At 41.2% G+C, this 3,033-nt stretch overlaps 1 long non-coding RNA gene across 1 annotated transcript; it reads left to right on the forward strand.

Annotated features, from left to right (window-relative positions):
• Nucleotides 1-1,117: 1,117 nt before the first annotated feature.
• On the forward strand, nt 1,118-1,748 carry LOC149218281 (uncharacterized). Its single transcript, XR_016248617.1, has 2 exons — nt 1,118-1,278; nt 1,408-1,748. It is a non-coding gene; the product is annotated as an uncharacterized LOC149218281 (long non-coding RNA).
• Nucleotides 1,749-3,033: the final 1,285 nt, after the last annotated feature.

Consider the following 3,033-nt stretch of genomic DNA (forward strand, 5'->3'; position numbering starts at 1 on the left):
TTGCTCAACCCTTCATTTTTTATCACTTATGCATCATTTCTTAGTATATTCATGTTATTTGTAGGAAGGAGGGCAGTCATTATGCCTATGTGGCTAATACATGTTTATTTCAGGTTTTTTGACATTAAATGGAGCAAAAACCACGCAGATGGAGGCAAGGAGACAGCCAAGGTGGCATTGTGGGTTTGTAGGAAGGTTGTCCACAGCCTTGAATGACCTTCCTCGTGATCTCCACCCCAACTCCGAGCTCCAACAGCTATCACCACTGAGCTAGAAGGCAGCCAACGGATTCTACAGGAACAACAATTTACTTTTAGTTGGACAGCCAAGCCCCACTAATTTAGGAGGCCAGCTTGGCCCTCATAATGTATAAATATTGAGGCTGTAGCCTTTGATGGGAACTTTTGAACCTTTGTTGCAGATTTTGAATCACGAGCTATAGCTCTGTTTTGCTCTTTGTAAGCCATTCTTGGCATGTTGTTTGTCACACTCCATGGTAATATACCAATAATTTTTTTTTATGGTAAACCTTTATTACAAAACCCTCCATAAATCCAATCATATTATAACTATAAATATATATATGCAATGCATTTATTTAAACTCTAATTGTGTTGCAATGATTATACATATAACATTACTATCCACTTAGCTTACGGTTGTCCCCACTTGACTTTGGTTTATGGATTATTGGCGACCTTCATTATGAGATTGAGGTCAACGGGAATCATAGCTTTCGGCTTGCCTTTCCGACCTGATTCCGGTGCCAGGTGTGGGCGGAATACTAAGTGGCTTCACCTACCCTGGCCAGGTGGCCACCACCGTGCAGAGGCCATGTGAAGCCTTGGGTAAATCGCCGGGTTCGCGCGCCAAATCGCTATGCAGAGGGACGGTGAGGATCTGTTGCAAAGATCTAAGGGTTGATAATGCTCCAGGGTTTATCGGGCTCCATATATACCAACAGGTCGCTTATTTCGGGTTTATTTGCACTTGGAGAAGAGGCCGAACCCTCGCTCCATCCAGCCGCTCAAACCCTGCAACGCATGCCAGGTCTCGGCAAGCTATCTCAGGTAATTAAGGACTGCAGACCGCAGATTCATCAATTTCCTTCAACTGTCAGTTGTTTGAATATAAATACTGTGCTTTACTTCGTCAGGGTTTCATGTTTCTGGTTTACTGCATTCATGGTTACTTCCAATATATTTCTCGTGTGCAGGTCGATGTTTCTCCTCCCTCCTACCACTCAGGGAAAGAATGCTACAGCCGAGGCATTTCCAGGTATTTATCCGCTCACGAAAGGTTACAGTGCATAGGTTAAATACGATAGGGGAAATTATCTGGAAGATTTTCATGTATTTTCTCTCAGCCTGAGGGGTTCCTCATGGCATTCCCTATGTATTGATTCAGGGTTTCCATCTTCAGCTAAACCCTGGTGAGGGTACGAGGTCGGCTTTCTCCATGCCGGTACCTGCGTCCTCTCTGGTTACAGTTTTGTGTTGTAATTATTTGGCACTACTTGTATATTTATTTATGGGGTTCACGGCCTCCCTTGCCGGAACCGAAACAAGTCGACTCAAGACGGAATGTTTACCTCTTCTTATTTCAAGAATGTTTCACTATGACTAATCTGTGTTTATGCAAAACCATGAGTCTATTCTCGGCTCTCTGAACTTTAATGAATAGACTGCTGTGATACCCTTCAGGGTTATTAATCTCATTGTTAATATATGAATATCTTATTTTGTTTTCCTGTGGAATACGATATACAGGTTTTCGTTATTTGGTTAGTTGTATCAACAGCTTGTTTTCGATACACATATGAACTTGTTTCCAAATAGTTCAAGCTTGTCTTGTTTAAGGTTATATTCATTTCCTTTGTTAACAGGGTCGAGACATAACCCTTTCGGGGGTTTCGTCTCCAACAGCCCTATGTTAACTTGTCAGTGTGTGACTGAATATGGCGGTTCCGCGGCCGTTTCCACAGCAGTTCTTTAACATCATATCACTGATATTATTTATTGCTTTCTGTGTTAATACTGTGGTAGTCTTTACCTGTTTCGTATATGTATATGTATATTGAGGCCAAACCCTAGGTACAGGGCCCGACGGTTTCACTTTGAAACGACCTCACTTTATACTATGAATTGCGTTTAATGTTTCAATATACTCTTCGGCTGTCATAGAAATACGACTGGATTATATGTCGTTCTGATGTTTTATATAATCATTATATTGTTATTTGTACAGAAACCCTCTCACGGTTTATATAATCATTATATTGTTATTTTGTACAGAAACCCTCTCACGGTTTATATAGTCATTATATTTTCACTACGCACTCACGTGCTCTCTGCATATGGTTATAATCTTTCAGGATCATTGTAACGTTTCTATGCTTGACTTTTCCATACAGAATGGGCATTAGTTTCTATATAACTACATGCATCACTTTTATACAGATAGCATGCTTCGTTCTTTTCACAGTTATCTTGCTTGTTCTCATGCAGTTATCATGCATCATTTCTTACAGATATCATGCATTATGCTCTGCACAGTTATCATGCATAAAATATATCAGATAGTCTCTATTTGTTTGAATAGCCAGTCCTAAACACACTTAGACACTGTAAGAGACATATATATACTGTTCCGTCTAGTTAGCACAGAACTCAGGTGCAACCATACTTTCCTTCTAAGCACCCAGCATAATAATACAGCGGTCTAGTTCAGGTGAATAACACATACCTGGTCTATTAGGCACCAGAGTTATAGCTCCAGAAGTTCACCTGCAATTTACATGCTTGCTCTTATCCACCCAACCATGAGATCCATCGATACGTTGGATTCTCCCCCCGAGCTGTCTTGCAGGCCTGCAGCCCTCAACAAGACTCATGCACAGTTGTGCTAGGGTTATCTGGTCCTCACCAGACTTAACCCTCTTTTTCTTTCTCTTTTCCTTTCTTGAAATTTCTCTCCCTCTCTGTCACAACAGACCAGGGGTTTCCCTCCCAGGACTTTTCCTGCTGAAGGGTT

The sequence above is a fragment of the Pinus tabuliformis genome, chromosome Q (genome assembly GCF_031772625.1).
Source record: "Pinus tabuliformis cultivar Carrire ecotype Pingquan chromosome Q, CPIR1, whole genome shotgun sequence".
Classification (NCBI taxonomy): Eukaryota; Viridiplantae; Streptophyta; class Pinopsida; order Pinales; family Pinaceae; genus Pinus; species Pinus tabuliformis.